The 20,715-nt window shown below is 36.1% G+C and overlaps 1 pseudogene; it reads right to left on the reverse strand.

The window, feature by feature from the left end:
* Positions 1-4,866: 4,866 nt before the first annotated feature.
* The window catches only part of LOC107783118 (DExH-box ATP-dependent RNA helicase DExH12-like), a 35,462-nt pseudogene continuing 19,613 nt past the window's right edge, over positions 4,867-20,715 (reverse strand).

Below are 20,715 nucleotides of genomic sequence, written 5' to 3' on the forward strand. Positions count from 1 at the left end.
GGAGCATTTCCCTTATTAATTCCTCATCGTGTGAATTGATTCTTTGAGGCTTGTACCTTTATTTCTTTCCTATTCAATCTTATGCGACGTGAAGCGCTTGTTATAAATTGAGAATCTAAGAATTTTTATGGTACTACAGAGGTGGTGCAGGGTGTCTCTGCCTGCGTGTTTGATCCGGCTATTACCGTCGCCTTGCGGAAGGCCGTCATGTTGTTTCATCTCAGCATCAGTATTTCCTATGGTTTTGAGATTTGGCATTGATTGTTATGACGATTCGTGCGTTGTTATCGCACCGTGATTATGTGATGGTAGGATTCCTGTCTATGTGACGAGGCAGTGAATGACCTGAAAGGAGGTTTTACTCAGTGCATAATTCATAGGCTCAGTGTTTTATTTCCAGCGGAGGAAAGGCAATCGGGCTACGAGTGTTTGGGTTGATGGAGTAACGAGACTTGGTATTTTGAGCGTGGTGGAATTTTCATCTGTGATGTGGTGTCGTCGTCCTTGTTGAACGCGTTAAGGTTCGCCAATGTTATGATCTTCTTCAGTTTGCCTTCGGGGAGGGTGTTGTGAAGTGGTGCCTGAGATGCGGTTGTCAAAGATAACAAAGTGTAGCGATTTCAGAATCGAATTGGCACTTCTAGTATTGATGGCTTGAGAAAGATGATTTTTTAAGAGGTTTAGAGTTGGTGGCGACTCATGTGTTCGGATATTACAGAGATGGATTTGGGTTTGGAGCAACAATTGGGCAGTGAAGGACGTGGAAGGACATGTGGAGGTATCTTGCAGTAGTTGAATTGTTAGGAGCTCAAGTGTGAAAAATAAAAGTCGAGGAGCTGCTTAAAAGAGAGGGTTTGACCAAAGTGGGAGAGTGGCAGAATAGCATATGGGTTCCGTGGTAGGATAACCACATGCCTTGAGGGAAGCTTAGAGCAATTTGGGAACTGTGATGGGCAGTGACCAGGACCATGGATTTTATTTGGATGCAATGTGACTTCGAGTTTGGAATGCGTTGTTGGACTTTTAGCTGATGTCAATGGGGAAGGAGGAACCTTGGCGGGTCCCAGGGTTATGTAATTGTAGTTTCAAGCTAAGTAGGAGAGCCCCACCGCCTATGATTGGATTACGTAGTTGTCAACTTGTGCCATTTCTGGTTATTGGTATTTTGATGGGTTATTACGACTAAGGAAAGAAGATATCAATAGTACCTTGAGCAAAGGATTTGAGGAATGTGTGCTATCTTTGGCCTTATCAATTCATGTTCAGGTTTTGGGAAGACTCAGAGTTTATGCTTCGTGGGGATATGATGTACAAGGAAAATAAATTTAGTCGGTTACTTCTTCGAAAGGGTGTGCCTATGCTAGCAGGGCCTTGGAGTTGATTGTATTTGGGACCGAGTTAGAGTGGGTGAATCTTAACAATGGTCCTAGTGGATTCAAAAGTTAAAGTGCGGTACCTAAGGATTTCGAGTCAGTAGTATGGTTAAGTATTTGAGCTTTTGCAGTGGATTATGAAAGTTGGCTTGGAGTGTTCTACATTATCGTCGGTCTGCGGTGTGGCATTTTAGGAATGAGAGAAAATAACTTCGGATTCATGGAGGGATTTTCAGAATGGGTGTACCAGTTGAAGATGCAAATATACGCATAAGGAGGGTATGAGATGGTTCGTGGGTTTTGGAGACAACGTGGTCTCGTGAAATAAGGTCACTCAGGATAAGTGCGGATTTGGGTTCATGATGTTTTGAATGGGGCTATTATGATTCCTAAAGCAAGTCCAGAGTAAATTAGAAGAAGTCGGATTCGATTAGCTATGGTTGAATTGGCATGATGGTTGTCACACCTCTTTTTACCCGCAACCCTTATTACGAGGTTGAGTTAGAAGAGTTTTTTCAATTGAAGTGACGTTTTGAAAAGGGATAATTTATTATTTAGAATCGCCACTTGGAATTGAGTTTTGGTGTTCCAAGTCACCTTTTATTTGAATCCCTCATCAAATGGAAGGTTTGACTTCTAATTTTTGGTCTACGAAAATAGAAGACTGAGTAAGAAATTCTGTTGACCGAGGGGAAGGTGTAAGGCATCCCTCGAGTCCCGTGGTTCTAACACTGTCGCTTTTATTAACTAATGTCCGGCTTAAATCAGTTCTTGACTATTCTTGTATTTTATTGATTATGATTTGCCTATTACCACTTAATTAATTATTATATTTTATTAATTATTTTGACCTAGATGCGGTATGCACACAAGGTATTTATTTGAAATTGAATGTTAAATCAAGGCACGGAATGTACACATGGTCAAAACATAATTATTTTAAATTTAAAGGTATCAAGACGCTAGAATGCGCACATGATCCTTTTATTACTTAAGCATATCAACCCAAGGTTCGGGTATGAACACATGGACTAATATTTAAAGTACATCTAAAGTTTTTTCTAGCATTTTAGAGTATTTCAATCATTTGTATTTTTATCATTAATTTTTTTTTACTTATTTCTACGAGTCTTAAATTAGTTCTTGACTCATCTCGCCCCTTACAAATATTTTACTCTTACCATGCTAATTATCTTACTTCTTGCAACGATCATATATACCAAACAAGCTATAATATTTGAACAAATATATATCCCAAACTATTAATCTGTCATAAAACAAAAAAAAAATGAATAACAAATATGAAGCCATCAAACATGATATGAAACCATTCTTTTACCAAAGCACGCAACAGTATAAACAGATTCCATATACACATATTGACATTGTGGAAAATATAGAACTTTTATCTTACGTTCTAATAAGAAAATAAATATTTATCTAAAAAAAAAACTAAATATAGTATGTGACTAAGACAAATAAACTTGCACTAAAGAATACAATCAGTTTATCAAAATCGGATATAAAATTCTTTGACTCAATAATTTAATTTATTAAATCTATTTAATAGTAAGTACATTGCCAATACCAACTAATTGCAAAACTCAGAGACCATGAATTGAATTTAATATCCAGAAGAGTAAAATAAATGTATTGAACATCTTGACCAAACATACTAGATTTACCAATGGATTCATAAAATATTTTGTCAACTTACTAAACTTGTTTGATAAAAGTCTTTTGATTAATACACTGACTTATAAAAATAATTTGACCAATTTATTAAAATTAATTAATATTACCAACCCCAAATTGGATTTATTAATTCAAAATAAAACTGAGCTTTACAAACTATATAGACTTAACTAATTAAGAATAATATGTTAACTCTCACTATATCTTGCCTCCAAATTCATGAATTAGTATAAACGTGTTTTTTAACATATTAAATATTACATACAAAGAGGAATAACAAATTTTAGCCACTTTTCTCTATCTTACTAGAGAAAAGAAAAGATAGCAAAAAAAATAATTCTAACAAAAACTTACAAACGAATTAAAGGAAATTTTCTGACTTTAAGAAGATATAGATCTCGTATATTATGTTTAAACTATACAGAGGAGATTGAGTGTTACCTTTTGTAATATTTCACAACAAAGAAAATATTTACAATCTGCTGAGTTGAACCCGCAAATTTAAAACCACGAAGGATACTTCGATTTTCGACTCCGAACCTAATAAGTCCACCTAACAGTTTATCTCAAAGTAATTTTCACTCTAAAAGAACAATGCTAGTTTTTCTTAGATGCTGATTTGTTCTCTATCTGATTGCCTCTTTTCACGTTGCTCTCAATCTCATTTTCCTTTCTTCTCCATTTTTGTTTTTTCCCAATTTCGTTGCTTCCTCCTTTATTTGTGAAGTGTATGAATTTTTTATAGTACTTAGAAAATAAGTGCTTGTGAAGTGGCGTAAGATCGTGTACATATTGAGGTGTGGAATCGTGTGTGTGCGTGAAAGAATTAGGGACATGGGGGTTAGGACGTGGGGAGTTTTGCATGTGTAGGTAGTGATTAGTTTTATTATATAGGAATTAATCTTTTGATTTATTTTATTTTTTCTTTTTATTTTCTTTAAAAGATAAAATAACATATAAAAGATAATAAAATTTACTAACTAATTTTTAGACTAAGAAAGATATACGCAAACTAAATTTATACACTTTATTTAAATTACGCAAAAAATATACTAAAGCTATCTTATTTATTATAGTTCTGATTAAAAGAAACCAAATATTTTTTGTAGATTTTTTTTTTCTCTTTACGAATAGAAATAAAATTTCTACTATAAGCATGTGAATATTTTTGTAATTTTTAATCAAATAAAATCTATTTAGAGTAAGATAAAAGTTTAAAACATCAAGATTGGACCTAAAGAAATATTTATACTAAAATAGTATAGAATTTGGGTGTGGTCAAAAATTAATTGTTCACAACATGCCCCTCTTTGCTTGGAAACTTGAAGAGTTTTCAGGCAAAGAAAAATGAACAAGGTGACTGATTTTTTACCTCACTATTATTCAAAAAGGAAAAGAAGATAAAAGGAAAAAATGCGACCGGGCCTTGGTTTTAGGCAGCTTACATATCCCGGGTTATAAGGGAATCAGGTCACGTGTAGTTCAAGTGAAAAATAACTGATAGAGTATGCATAGATGGAGAGTCTAGCGAAGTTCCGTCGAGGTTACGATCTGCGGTTCCTACTATTACATAAAAAAATAAGAAAATTACATACTTTTGAAATCTAAGAGTTACAAAATTCCTATATAAATGCCATCTAGAGTTTTGTCTTGATTCTTGAGTTACTTCTCCCATTAACTTTAGACTGAAACTTGATGCTCACGATGCAACAGACTATGAAATATTCTCACAGGCTTGTTTCTTGATCAGATGATGAGAAGATGGATCTTGAGACCCTATGTCTCCACATGCATTATGTCAAAGCTGGTTGCGGCTGGTATTGAGATCAAACGTTTCACTTTCTTTGGCAAGAGCTGGAATCTTAATTTTTACACATCCAATCTGTGCTTTGCAGAAAAACCTACAATCCATCACAAACAAACAAAACGAACAAAACTTTTCTGCCCCAGTTTGTACTAGGAATTTTTTGTGACTTATTAAAAACACAATAAACTATCTTTGCTATTGCAGAATGAAGAATTGAAAGATAAATGGGCTCCTCTTATTATTATTTTTGATAATAGGGGATGTCGTACCCTATGTTAACAAGATGGAAGGTAACCAGGAGATGTAGTACCATGTGTTGGCAATAAGATGAGTCTCGTGGCACTCTGAGATGCTACTAGGGAATGTCGTACCCTATGTTGGCAAAAAGTAATGCAGCTAGGGGATGTGGTACCCTGTGTTGGCAATAAAATGAGGCTCGTGGCACTCTGAGATGCTACTAGGGAATGTCGTACCCTATGTTGGTAAAACGTAATACAGCCAGGGGATGTATGTCACGATCCCAAATTTCCTCCGTAGGATGTCGTGATGACACCTAGTCTGTAAGACTAGGTAAGCCTATCAATGCGGAATAATAATAAATATCTGAAATAAATAAACTACAATTCAAACAATTTCAACTCCCAAACCCAGTAGAAATAAGTCACAAACTTCTAAGAATTTATTCTCTATGTCTCTATACATCAGAGTCTAAAGCAAATAAAGAAGACAACATAGTAAGATAGAAGGGGACTCCGGAGTCTGCGGACGCTGGTAGATATACCTCGAAGTCTCCTCGTACAGCTAGTTTACTGATGTCTGGTCTGATAAGATATACCTGGATCTGCACAAAAAGATGTGCAGAAGCGTAGTATGAGTACACCACAACGGTACCCAGTAAGTGCCAATCCTAACCTCGGGAGAGTAGTGACAAGGTCAGGTCAGGCCCTACTGGAGAATAAATAATGGCATGGTAAAATGTTTAAACAATATTATAAGATAAAATGACAATGGAAATGAATCAAGTAGTATGTCACATTTAATTACACCAAATAATGGCAAATAAATACCTCGTGAAAAAAAAAAAAAAAATTTCAACTTTAAGAAAATCACAATAATAATCAAAGGCAACTGCGGCCATAAATCAATATCAACAAGGGCACTCCCGAGGTACCGCCTCGTAGTTCCAAATCATAAACAAATTTATAATATCTCATTTCCTTGTCTCACCGCGGGAGCCTTCATAATTTATTTTAAAGAAAATATTTTTTTCGAAATAGCATCCCGCGTTTTAGCCATCCTTATCACACCGCATGACTTCTAATAGTTCCCTCTACTAGCCACGTGTATCAAGCTACCCTTATCTCACCGCATGCGTTTCAATACCCAGACCTTATACCACCGCATGCGTATCAATATCACAATATATCACAATTTGTACCTCAGGTGCTCAAATAATTTAACTTGCCAAAATAATTCAACAATAATATTTTTCCACAATAAAGAGCTCACGGCTCATGTCAAAATAATTCAACAATAATATTTTTCCACAATAAAGAGCTCACGGCTCATGTCAAAATAATTCAACAATAATATTTTTTCAAAATAAAGTGCTCACAGCTCATGTCAAAATAATTCAACAATAATATTATTCCACAATAAAGAGCTCACAGCTCATGTAAAAATAATTCAACAATAATATTTTTCCACAATAAAGAGCTCACTGCTCCATCACAATGAGTACGAGAATCTTACAAAAATATTCAGGGGTAAATAATTCAGAAAAATAATATTTAAAAATCTTTAATACGTTGCTTCAATATCAAGTTTAAAAAAGTCAAATACTTCATATTAATAATATTTAATTTAAAGAAAATCAACCTTCAAATAATGCACAGAATAAAAGAAACCAAGTTCCAACTAAACAGATTAAACAATTAACAGGAAAAAGGGTCAAGCAAATTTAAAATATAAACATTTAATCAATAATGAAGAATATAATAAAATAAAATAATTTAATTAATGCGCAACAGTGATCTACACAATTTAAAATATAATCTTTGACATTTAGCCCGTGTACACACTCATCACCTCGTGTACACGACTTTTCACACATTACACTTATCAATCATAGAGGAAATTTCGCCCACACAAGTCACTTACCTCGACTTGCTCCAATTTAACCAAGTATTATGCTTATTCCTCGATTTTTCGACTCCGATCGACTCGTATCTAGTGATAATTAATTCGATACAGTCAACAAAAATTATAGTAATCAATTTCATAAGAAAATATTATATTTTTCAATAAAATCCGAAATTAGCTCAATAATCGCTCGTGGGGCCCACATCTCGGAATCTAGCGAAACTCATAAAATCCGATAATCCATTCAATTACGAGTCCAACCATACTAGTTTCACTCAAATCCGACTCCGAATCGACACCGAAATCTCAAAAATTAGTTTTTATGAGATTTCTAAAATTTTCCCAAATTTTTATCTCAAAACACTAATTAAATGGTGAAAACAATGATATATTCGTGTATATTGATCAAATCCGAGTTAAAATCACTTACCCCAATATTTTTCGTTGAAAGTATATCAAAATCGCCTCTCCTCAAGCTCCAATTCGTCAAAAATGGCAAATGGGACGAAGTCCCCTGTTTTTATAACTTACAGATCTGTCAGGGAGCCTGATTTGTCAGGGAGCTCGATTTTGTCACGACCCAAAATCCCACCACAGGAGTCGTGATGGCACCTAGTCTCTAAGACTAGGTAAGCCGATTTCCATTGCATTTTTTGAAGCCATTTTTTTTGAATTAAATAAGTAACCAAAACTAACATCGGAAATAATTACAATATACAACCTCCCAAGACTGGTAGTACTGAGTCACGAACTGTAATTGAATACATAGAATGATCACGAGGACCGAATATACAATACTGTTTGATTACAAGTTAACAGTACAATGAAATGAAAGGACTCCAAGAGACTACGACTACCAAGCAGCTCTACCTTGAATCCTTACGATCTCGCTTTAACTTTTCTCAAGTCCGTTATCTTCAATACATGGCTCTGCACAAAAATGTACAGAAGTGTAGAGTGAGCACACCACAGCGGTGCCCAGTCAGTATCAAGACTAACCTCAATGGAGTAGAAACGAGGTACAGTCAAGACACTCACTAGTCTAATAACCTGTGCAATATAATATACAAAATAATAGAAAACAAATAATAATAATAATAATAATGGCAGGATAAAACAACCAGCGATATGCACAACAAACAACAAGAATATCATTAATATCACTCAACAATTAATAAACACAATTACACCAAATTAAATCAAACCCTTCAAATAAATATCTTTCACATAGTTCTTCCAGATAACTCTCTTTCAAATATAATTTTCTCAAATAATTATTTTTTTCAAATATAATTCTTTCAATAAATCTTTTCAAATACAATTTCCTCAAATAAATATCTTTCAAAATACAACTCTTTTATATAATACTTTCTAAGTAAAAATCCTTCGAAATAAATATTTTGAATATAATTCTTTCAATTAAAAAGTCACCATGTGACACCTCATTTCAAAATCATCAAAATACGGGTCTCAACTCATTTTCATATTTTTCGTAAATACGGGTCTCAGCCCATTTTCATATTTTCACGGCACCTCGTGCCTATAATTAAATCATCATATTTGCCCGGTACCTCGTGCCCTCATTTCATATCACAACTGCACGGACAATTCACGTGCCAAATATCATTATCATTTCATCACAGTACCTCGTACCCACATTTTATATCACAACTACACGGACAATTCACGTGCCAATATCCCCATCTCATATCATAATTCATGGCACCTCGTGCCCACATTTCATTTTATAAACCGCCTGGCAATAGCCACAAGCTCCCAATTTCAACATAAATTGGATTATTATCAATTTACTAACAACAAGACAAGTTGCACAAGGTATAAAAATAAATACAAGAAAATCACAACATCACATGAAAATTGTCAACACCACAACCCCACATCATCACATATCGTCCCTGATAATAGCCACCCTTATCGCTCCGCCCAGAAAATATCAATAGCCACCCTTATCGCTCCTATAACCACCTTTATCGCTCCGCCCAGATAATATTCCAACAAACATAACTACAGTGAAATGCCACCCTTATACCCACATAATATCAACAATGAAATGCCACCCTTATAGCCACCCTTATCGCTCCTATAGTAACCTTTATTGCTCCGCCCAGACAATATTCCAACAAACACAACAACAGTGAAATGTCACCCTTATACCCACATAATATCAACAATGAAATGTCACCCTTATATCCTCAAAATAACAACGGTGAAATGCCACCCTTATATCCTCAAAATAACAACTCACACAACACAACAATTTATACGAGAATTTATCACGACAACATAACAAAATCAATTCATATCACAGTTTGCCCAATGACCACAACCAAATTCCAAAGATACACCCAAATCAATAAATTTCACAACAAATAGCCGAAGGCTCCACAAACGTGTATAACACCACAAAAACAATCAACATAGATAGAAATTATTCAGCATAAATCAAAGCCTTCATTAATCTAAATTTAGATAATTATATTAACGCTTCTTCTTAAACTTTCTTAATTAATTATTTGCATAGGTAAAATTCAAAATGAAATTAAATTCCGAGAATTATCAAACCAACAAACTCACGGAATTACATAAATATTCAAATAACAATCACATCAAATTGTTATATAAAAACAAGTTCAACCAACAAGGATTTAGGCATGACAAATAGATGATTAAATAAATGCCAATAATTATCCAATTTACTACACAATATGCCTAAGACTTAAACCCAATATATTTTGCACATACAAGCCCGAGTACGTACTCGTCACCTCGCGTACACGGCTTTTCATATTTCACAAACGGCACATAAGACTCGATGCCTAAGGGATAATTCCCCCACTCGAGGTTAGGTAAGACACTTACCTTTTGAAGTTAGGCCGATATTCCAAAATAGCCTTCTTGCTTGAATTGACCTCCGGACAGCTCAAATCTATCCAAATTAATTGTATAACTCCATTAAAATTCGTCAAAAAATAATTCCGGATAATAATATGTCGACTTAAAAATTTATTCCAAAAAGTCAATGCGGGACCCGCCTCTCGGAACCCGACATAATTTTTATGAAATTCGAACACCCATTCCGATACGGGTTCAACCATACCAATTTTATCGAATTCCAATAACAAATCGACCTCTAAATCTTAAATTTTCGTTTTTGGAAGATTTTACAAAAATCTTGAATTTTCTTCGATTAAATCCGAATTAAATGATGGATTCAAAGACATAATCATGGAAATTAATCAAAACTAGATAAGAATCACTTACCCCAAACACCCACGCAAGAATCTCTCCAAAAGTCATCTTCTACCGAGCTCCCAATTTGATTTTGAGTTATGAACTCAAACCCCCGTTTTGGGACTTTTAATTCTGCCAAGATACGCCTTCTTCGCGTTCGCGAAGGCCAAAATCAAGCTGCCTCAAATCCTTCTTCACGTTCACGTGACAAGTGTCGCATTCGCGAAGTCCAACTTCTTCTGCCCCATCATTTCCTCTTCGCGTTCGTGAAGGCCAAACGACCCCAGGCTCCTATCTTCCTTTTCTTCTTCGCGTTCGCGTTGCCTGGGCCGTGTTCGCGAAGGCTTGCCCTGCTCCTTCTTCGCATTCGCGTTCACAGCTTCGCGTTCGCAAAGGAAAAATCATCAGCCCCTAAAACTCCTCTTCGCGAATGGGGGACTCCCTTCGCAAAGAAGGAAACCAAACTTCAGCAACAATAGTCCAAACAACTCCAATTTGGTCCGAAACCACTCTGAAACACACCCGAGCCCCTCGAGACCCCGTCCAATCATGTTAACCAGTCCCATAACATATCACAGACTCGCTCGAGGTTTCAAATCACATCAAATTACGCTGAAAATACAAATCGCACCACAAATTGAACTTATGATCTTCAAAAACTTCCAACTTCTAAAACTCGTGCCGAAACCTATCAAACCAACCCGGAATGATGTCAAATTTTGCAGGAAAGTCCCAAATAACATAACGGAGCTGTTCCAAATCTCGGAATCACATTCCGACCCAATATCAAAAAGTCAACCCCCTCCCCCCCAAGTCAAATTTTCCAAAATTTTGAGTTTTGCCATTTCAAGCTTAATTCCACTGCAGACCTCCAAATAATTTTTCGTACATGCTCCTAAGTCCAAATTCATCATATAGAGCTAACAGAACCGACATAACTCCATTCCGGAGTCGTATTCATACAGTTCCGACTACGGTCAAAATTCTAAGACTTAAGCTCCCTCTTTAGGAACTAAGTGTCCCAAATCACTTTGAATCATATGTAATTCAAACTCAACCACACACGCGGGTCATAATACATATTGCGAGGTTGCTCGAAACCTTAAGTCACTGAATGGGGCTTAAATTCTTAAAACGACAAGTCGGATCGTTAAATTCTCCACCTCTTAAACTAACATTCGTCCTCGAACGTTCTAAGAATTATTCTGAGGTTACCGAATTGATGATTTTTACTTTTACACATATACTCACGGTTGGTTCCACGTTACCGCATTTGAGATAAGCCTGACAACATCATCTCAGTTGAGATTATTTCTTTTATCCATATTTGTAAACTTTAAGGCCATTTTCTTACACTCCAATATTTTCAAAAGGCCTGATTTCTCACAATAACGCACAATATTAGTCTCAACTGGCTATAGCAACTCGTGCCTATGCATACATTAATTTATTTTTGATAGTGTTGAAGTAATTCAAAACTTCCTTTGGGGTGCTGCATTATTCCCCGCTTAGGATCATTCGCTCTCAAACATATAACATAATTTATCTCTTCCTTTTCAAATCTCAATCCCCCAAATTTTACTAACTCCCAAATTTTTCAGAAATTTCGGCAGAGTCTCCCCTGTAATTGGGCCTATCCACTTGCCAGAGTAACACCCAAACAACTCCTAACAACATATCCACAACCCAACAAAATACCACAGGGTATATATCAATAACATTAATCTCAGCATTGCATGATCATAATGATATCAGGATATGAATCACATCATATGTATGCTCACCACCACATCTCTGGTCTTAAAAGTTGTTCATAATTAATTCCAACATCATTAATTAATCTTATATTAACCATCACCTCGTTTCGAATTTTCACAATACTGACAACTGAACGTGAGGCATGAAGACCTCATGATTACTTACTCGGATTAATGAGTCACATTTAATGCCACCTGGGCACTCACCTCATAGGCTAAAACTCAATATTTACAGCACAAAAATGGATGAATATGAACAGAAAATATACAAGCATTATCAAACTCTCCGCCTTACGACTCAAGGCATATATATCAATATCACAATATATCATAATTTGCACCTCAGGTGCTCAAATAATTTAACTTGCCAAAATAATTCAACAACAATATTTTTTCACAATAAAGAGCTCACAGCTCATGTCAAAATAATTCAACAATAATATTTTTCCACAATAAAGAGCTCACATCTCATGTCAAAATAATTCAACAACAATAATTTTCCACAATAAAGAGCTCACTGCTCCATCACAATGAGTACTAAAATCTTACAAAAATATTCAAGAATAAATAATTCAGAAAAATAATATTTAAAAATCTTTAATATGTTGCTTCAATATCAAGTTTAAAAATGTCAAATACTTCATATTAATAATATTTAATTTAAATAAAATCAACCTTCAAATAATGTACAGAATAAAAGAAACCAAGTTCCAACTAAACAGATTAAACAATTAGCAGGAAAAGGGTCAAGCAAATTTAAAATATAAACATTAAATCAATAATGAAGAATATAACAAAATAAAATAATTTAATTAATGCGCAACAATGATCTACACAATTTAAAACATAATCTTTCACATTTAGCCCGTGTACACACTCGTCACCTCGTGTACACGACTTTTCACACATCAATACCAATCCTAGGAGAAATTTCTCCCACACAAGGTTAGACAAGTCACTTACCTCGACTTGCTCCAATTTAACCAAGTATTATGCTTTTTCCTCGATTTTTCGACTCCGATCGACTCGTATCTAGTCATAATTAATTTGATATAGTCAACAAAAATTATAGTAATCAATTTCATAAGAAAATATTATATTTTTTAATAAAATTCGAAATTAGCACAAATATCACTCAGAATCCGGCGAAACTCACAAAATCCGACAACCCATTCAATTACGAGTCCAACCATACCAGTTTCACTCAAATTCGACTCCGGATCGCCACCGAAATCTCAAAAATTCGTTTCTATGAGATTTCTAAAATTTTTCCAAATTTCTATATCAAAACACTAATTAAATGGTGAAAACAATGATATATTCGTGTATATTGACCAAATCCGAGTTAAAATCACTTACCCCAATATTTTTCCTTGATAATATATCAAAATCGCCTTTCCTCAAGCTTCAATTCGTCAAAAATGGCAAATGGGACGAAGTCCCCTGTTTTTATAACTTACAGATCTGTCAGGGAGCCCGATTTTGTCAGGGAGCTTGATTTTTTAGGGAGCTCATTTTTTCAGGGAGCTCGATTTGTCAGGGAGTCTGATTTGTCAGGGAGCTCGATTTGTTAGGGAGCTCGATTCTGTTAGGGAGCTCGATTTGTCAGGGAGTTCCATTTTGTCAGGGAGCTTGATTTGTCAGGGAGCTCGATTTTGACTGGCAGCCCGATTTTGACAGCATTTCCAGCAGAAAAATTGCAACAGCTTTTGCCGCAGCTAAGTCCCACTTTTGATCCGTTAACTATCTGAAACTCACCCGAGGCCCTCAGGACTTCAACCCAATACACCAACAAGTCCTAAAACATCATACGAATTTATTTGAAACCTCAAATCAAGTTAAACAACGCTAAAATCACAAATCACACCCCAATTCAAGCTTAATGAAACTCAAGAATTTCCAACTTCTACATTCGATGTTGAAACCTATCAAATCAAGTACGATTGACCTCAATTTTTTCACACAAGTCATAAATGACATAACGGAGTTGTGAAAATTTTCAGAACTGGATTCCGACCCCGATATCAAAAAGTCAACTCCCCGGTCAAACTTCCAAACTTAAATTCCAATTTTAGCCATTTCAAGCCAAATTTCACTACGGACTTTCAAATAAAATTCCGATCATGCTCTTATGTCCAAAATCACCATATGGAGTTGTTGGAATCATCAAAATTCTATTCCGGGGTCGTTTTCACGTAATTCGACATCCGGCCACTATTTGAACTTAACTTTTAATTTTTCATCAAAATTCCGTATCTCGGGCTAGGGACCTCGGAATTTGATTCCGGGCATACGCCTAAGTCCCAAATCACGATACAAACCTACCAGAACTTTCAAACACTGATCCGAGTCCGTTTGATCAAAATATTGACCAAAGTCAACTCAGTTGAGTTTTAAAGCTCTAATTCACATTTTAATCCATTTTTCACATAAAAACTTTCTGAAAAATTTTATGGACTGCGCACGCAAGTCGAGGAATGATAAATAGTGCTTTTCGAGGTCTTAGAACACATAATTAATTATTAAATTTAAAGATGACATTTTGGGTCATCACATTCTCCACCTCTAAAACAAACGTTCGTCCTCGAACGGAGTTAGAAGAAATACCCGAGCTGGTGAATAAGTGTGGATAACAGTTGTGTATATCATGCTCGGTCTCCCAAGTTGCGGCTCGTGGCACTTTGAGATGCTACTAGGGAATGTCATACCCTATGTTAGCAATAAGAAATGCAACCAGGGGATGTAGTACCCTGTGTTGGAAATAAGGTGAGGCTCTTGGCACTCTGGGATGCTACTAGGGAATGTCGTACCCTATGTTTGCAACAAGAAATGCAACCATGGGATGTAGTACCATGTGTTGGCAATAAGGTGAGTCTCTTGGCACTCTGGGATGCTACTAGGGAATGTCGTACCCTATGTTTGCAACAAGAAATGCAACCTGGGGATGTAGTACCCTGTGTTGGCAATAAGGTGAGGCTCTTGGCACTCTAGGATGCTACTAGGGAATGTCGTACCCTATGTTGGCAATAAAATGAGGCTCGTGGCGCTCTGAGATACTACTAGGGAATGTTGTACCCTATGTTGATCTGGGGTGCTACTAGGGAATGTCGTACCCTATGTTTGCAACAAAAAATGCAACCAGGGGATGTAGTACCTTGTGTTGAAGATAAGGTGAGGCTCTTGGCACTTTGGGATGCTACTAGGGAATGTCGTACCCTATGTTTGCAACAAGAAATGCAACCAGGGGATGTAGTACCCTGTGTTGAAGATAAGGTATTGGTTCCCTAAAATGAAACTAAAAATAAAATGATTACATGTATATTGGAAGAAAATTAAGGATTTGAGAGCTTCACTTGGTGGTGTTCGTCTTTTCATGAACTGTTTCCTACAACTGTTCTGTTCCTGTTCTGAACAAAGAAAGAATCGTTAGTTTTAAAATGGAGGTCGGTTTGTGGCCTTGATTATTTCGATCTCTTGATTTTGGCTTATCTTCTTCTCAACCGCAATTGATTATTTCCTGAATACCAACTCCATTTCTGACCCCGGAGAACCTTTGGCATTTCCAAACTTTACCATGACGGTTGGTCGTGTGTGACTTAACCTTTTTCAATTTTATTTTGCCTTTGTGGGTATTTTCTTTTTGGCTTCTTTCAAAGTTTTTCATTTCAAAGCATCGGCCAATCACGGCCAGTTGGGGTCAACTTGATGCCCTTGCCATGCTGGGCGCCTTTTGAATATATCAGCTCGTTTTAAACGAGAACCTTGTAAATCGGTCTTGCCGTCTTTTCTTTGGCTTATTTTTTAAACAAAGTTAGACCGAAAGGGATTAAAAGAAATATAAAACAATGGAATAGAGAATGAGTTTAAAACAAAAGGTGTCCCTTTCGGGGAACAGAAAGACAGACTTATCTGGGAGTACATGCGGACTTCAATGAACATGTCATGCCTTTTGGACTAGATGCTTGATCTGTGTAAACTTACGACTCTTAGAAACTCATCACAACTTTTGACTTGAAACCGAAAAATCTTGCTCAGTACTGTGTTGATACGATGGCTGCGTGGTTCCTCTTTTCGATCAACAGTGCCCTTTGCGGGTTTGCACTAGCTGATCTTTCTCATTTCTCTTCTCGCCATCGCCTTATAGTGCCCTTTGCGGGTTTTCACTAACAAGACTCTCTCATTTTTATTTTCTCTACTCACCATCGCCCTACAGTTCCCATGAGGGTTTTCACTAATATGACTCTCTCATTTTATTTCTCTAATTTGGTTGTATCCGATCCTAGTAATCGTATCCTCTAGCTCTTGAACATTCTCGCCAATTGATCGGAAGGACTTGAAAGGATTTGGGTAAAAAGAATTTGGATTGAATTACAAATTTAGAATCTTTCGGGCGAAATCATCGTCGAACCATTGTGACATCTGCCCCAGTTTCACTTTTGGGGGAATGTGAATTTTATTTTGGTGTAACCGAACCCCAGAGTGAGGTTGCCTACGTATCTTTTCGGAATCAGGTCAGACGTAGTTCAATTAAGTTGAACTTGTTTTGATTTTTGTTTTGTTTTTCTTCTATTTTTTTTTTCATTTTTTATTTTTTTCAATCCCTTTCTTTTCTTTTTCTTTCTCATTACATACAAGGTTCCAAAGAGGGTGGCCAAGGAAAAAGTATCTGGCTCAAAGGGTTATTAAAAGGTTTAATAGTATTTGGGTAGTGAGAATAAAAGCCTTCGTCATCCCAATTAGAGAGCATTAAAGTTGCATAAAGGGTCAAACATAGTACCTTTTGACCGCGTCTGCATTCACAGTTGTATCAGGAATATTTCCTTCGATATCTCCCAAATACAGTACTCCCTTTTGGCAACAGTCTTGTTACAATGTATGGACCTTCCAATTCGGGGCAAATTTTCCTTTAGCTTCCTCGTGATGCGGAAATATATGTTTCAAAACGAGTTGTCCTACCTCGAATTGTGTTGGGCGCAGTTTCTTATTGTAAGCGCGTGCCATTCTTTGTTAGTATAATTGACCAAAACAAACTGCCACCAAACGTTTTTCATCAATCAAACTCAACTGTTCCAACCGGGACTTGACCCAATCAGTGTCCTCGATCCCTGCTTCAACAATGATTCGGAGAGAAGGAATCTCAACTTCAGCAGGTATCACGACTTCAGTTCCATAAACCAATCAAGTAAATGCGGCTTCATTTGGATTTGATTTAGGCTTACCATTCCAATTCACTGTTTATTTTCTTACACACCTTTTTTTCAACACATTCTGCTTCTTGATTCATTATTTCAAAATCTGACAACATTTTAGGATCTCGACATGAAGTCTGCAAGCATGTCATGCTATTAAAAATCTGCATTAACAAAACTGAAAAGAGAATAAGAAAGGTAACAAGATTTATAAAAGAGACATTCATGGATGATGAAATATTAATTTCATTTATTTGAATAATTTTTTTTTTAAAATAAAAGGGTCTACATCAGAAAGTAAGACAATAAAGTAAAATATCTGGATTACACCCTGAAATAATTCGGACACAGAAAGGACAACAAGACCGACTACCGAGATTTCCATCTCACGGAGAACTTTTCATGGCTTGGCGACCGTTTTAGGTTTCTCTTTTGTCGCGACAATGGCCACAATGGCTTTCAGTGCTAGATCAAGCTCTTCAACTGCCCTTTTGAAGGTCCAACAGTCCTCTGTATCATGTCCCACTACTACATAGTGGTATTCACATCTAGAATCAACTTGGTGTGAGGGGGACTCAGGATTTGGCTGGTTCGGGGTCACTGGCTGCAGAAGACCTAACCCGATTAGCTTTTAAAACAAACTTGAATATGATTCCAATAGGGGTGAAATGATTCCTTCTGAGGGGCTCTCTTGAGCGAGGATTGTATTGGGGAACATTTGGTTGGGGATTATATGGAGCTTGGTAAGGACGGACTTTTCTGGTAGGTGGGGCTTGGCTTTGTGTATAATGTTATGGCCGTGTGTAAGGTTGTATGTTCATTACTGCATAGAGAGGCAGTGCCACGACATAAGCAGTATCTTGATGGGGATAATAATGTTGTGGGACCTTAGGAAGCATATATGATTGGTTGAATGACCTGCGGGTCCCTCTCGAGCTTAAAGCCATCATGGCTCCCTCTTCCCTCATGTTTCTGTTCATCAAACCCCTGAACCATTCTAAACGATCTGTGACGTGGCCTTAAAAGCAGCATGACTCAAGATTTGGCCCGTTTTTAAACCATTTTGGAGTATATCCCCAATTTTGATAGCCTCGGCAAACGGATTACCTATAACGGACATCATGTTCTGGAAGTAGTCCGCCTCTTAGGCCTGTAGGAAGCCCGTAACTATTTCTGCTTCATCCATTGGAGGCTTTACCCTGACAGCTTGCTTGCGCAATTTGACGGCATTCACGGAGACTTTCCGTTGTTTTCTTTTTCAAATTGGACAAAGAGTTCTATTTTTGTATTTTTTTTTCACCCTTTCTTCTTTCCCTTTTTTTTTGGTTGTTTTTCGCTCTTATTTTTGTCACTCATTTCTTTCTTTTTATTTCTTCTCTTTTTTTTTCACTCAGTTTATTTGATGACAATGATCGAATCCGATGGGGATTACCTACGTATCATGACGCCACATGAATCATATCTTGCGTAGTTTGGGAATACCGAGAACAAAGTACATAAGCTAGCTCTTCTTTTTTCTCTTTGAGAATTTTGGAAAAGAAGACTTCTTAAAGGAGAAAGACAATATTCTTTTGGATTTTGATTGATTTTTCTTTGAATTTTTGGAAGAAAGACTTCTAAAGAAGGAAAAAAAATATTTTTGGATTTTGATTTGCAAATTTGTTTGTTTTTTTCCGAATGAAATACTTCGAAAAAAAAAAGGAAAATATTTTTGGATTTAATGATTTTTTTTGAATTTTCTTAGGAAAGAATTCTAAGAAAGAATTAAGGAAAAGAAAAATATTTTTGGATTTATTTTTTGAAAATTGGGGGCCGGAACCGATGAGGTTTGCCTACGTATCTCACACCCGGTGAGAATCAGACCCGCGTAGTTCGGTTAAAACAAATAAAAAAATATTTTGAAAATTGTGATTTTACACACGAGAACCCTTCAAAATTTTATTTTTTTTATTATTTCTTTTTTAAAAAAATGGGTACTTTATGAAAACTTGGAGGAAATTTTTTCTTTCTCTCTCCTCTGTCCAATCAATGTATCCTAAAGCCGATCAACATTTGAGTAAAGCCTACCAAATAATATTACATATAGCAAAGAAAAATGAACATGTTGGTCTGAAAATTGGTACATGTCCTAGACGGGCCCGGCCCCTATGCCGAGTCCCGCTAAGTCCAATGCACATGATGCAAATAAAGCGTAGCCTACTAGGGATATTCATTGCTTGTGGCTTGTTCTTCTTAGTTTTCAAATCCTAAAGGAGATGGTATCTAGACTTGGCTTACCCAGGCGGATAACCCGAGCCGAGGAGTGTCAAGCATCACCAGTAGTAGAACATCACTGGCTAGCTAATAGCTCTTCCGCCTAAACATGTGTGACTAAATCCTTCACCAGAAGCTGGTAGGCTAACTGGCTTTATCTTAAGATAGAAATTTTGTGATGCTGGTAGGCAAACACAACATAACTACCTATCAGAAGACTCAGAAGGGTGCGAGAGAAGATACAGTTTATATCACTGTTCAAATAAATGTTAAAGCGATAAATAAGCGACAAATAGCACATTAGGCTCCCAAACACAATAATATCCAAAACATAATAAAAGCCAAACAAGAATCAATATACAAAGCTCGAATTCTTATTAACAGTCCTCAGCAGAGTCGCCAGAGCTGTCATACCTCTTTTTTCCGGAACCCTTATTACGAGGTTGAGTTAGAAGAGTTTTTCCAATTGAAGTGACATTTTGAAAAGGGATAATTTATTATTTAGAGTCGCCACTTGGAATTGAGTTTTAGTGTTCCAAGTCACCTTTTATTTGAATCCCTCATCAAATTGCAGGTTTGACTTCTAATTTATGGTCTACAAATATATAAGACTGAGTAAGGAATTCTGTTGACCGAGGGGAAGGTGTAAGGCATCCCTCGAGTCCCGTGGTTATAACACGGTCATTTTTATTAACTAATGTCCGACTTAAATCAATTCTTGACTATTCTTGTATTTTATTGATTATGATTTGCCTATTACTACTTAATTAATTATTATATTTTATTAATTATTTTGACCTAGATGCGGTATGCACACAAGGTATTTATTTGAAATTGAATGTTAAACCAAGGCACAGAATGTACACATGATCAAAACATAATTATTTTAAATTTAAAGGTATCAAGACGCAGGAATGCGCACATGATCCTTTTATTACTTAAGCATATCAACCCAAGGTTCGGGTATGAATACATGGACTAATATTTAAAGTACATCTAAAGTTTTTCTAGCATTTTAGAGTATTTCAATCATTTGTATTTTTATCATTAATTCTTTTTTACTTATTTCTACGAGTCTTAAGTTAGTTCTTGATTCATCTCGCCACCTTAAAATATTTTACTCTTACCATGCTAATTATTTTACTTCTTGCAACGATCATATATACCAAACAAGCTATAATATTTGAACAAACATATATCCCAAACCATTAATCTGTCATAAAGCAAAAAATAAAATGAATAACAAA

The sequence above is a fragment of the Nicotiana tabacum genome, chromosome 23 (assembly GCF_000715075.1).
Source record: "Nicotiana tabacum cultivar K326 chromosome 23, ASM71507v2, whole genome shotgun sequence".
Lineage (NCBI taxonomy): Eukaryota > Viridiplantae > Streptophyta > Magnoliopsida > Solanales > Solanaceae > Nicotiana > Nicotiana tabacum.